Source organism: Belonocnema kinseyi, chromosome 10 (assembly GCF_010883055.1).
Source record: "Belonocnema kinseyi isolate 2016_QV_RU_SX_M_011 chromosome 10, B_treatae_v1, whole genome shotgun sequence".
NCBI classification, from domain to species: domain Eukaryota; kingdom Metazoa; phylum Arthropoda; class Insecta; order Hymenoptera; family Cynipidae; genus Belonocnema; species Belonocnema kinseyi.
Genome location: NC_046666.1, coordinates 21,463,455 through 21,463,985, shown reverse-complemented (window position 1 = coordinate 21,463,985; position 531 = coordinate 21,463,455).

Genomic DNA, 531 nt, shown 5'->3' with positions numbered 1-531 from the left:
CCCCCCCCCCCCCCGCATCTTTATTTACGTCACAAATTAAAAAAAATCTGCCAGCCCCCCTGAGAAAGTGATGAAATTTTTGAACGAGCCCATTTGGTATAATGAAAATTATGCTAAAGAGAAATTCGGAACAAACAGAACTATGAAAAATTGTCTTTCGAGAAAATAAAAATGATTCAAGCATTTATTCGAAATAATAATAAGAATGTGAAATTGTTATTTGGCGAAATATAAATAATTTTAAATAATTTTTAGTGAAATAGTATTAAAACTTAAAAAAAAGAATTATACCAAATATTATTTCGGAATAGTAAAAACGATGTCAAATAGTATTTCCTTAATATCAAAATAATGGAAACTTTCAATTAGGAAAAAATAAAAAAACAAACGAATAGACAATTCAAAATAAAAATAATAGTAAATTGTTACTAAGTAATATAAATGTCGGTAAACAAAATTACAAAAATAAAAAGAGGGAAATATCCGTGCGACTAAAACTTGCTACAAGTTACAAAAAAGTAGTGCGCGGGG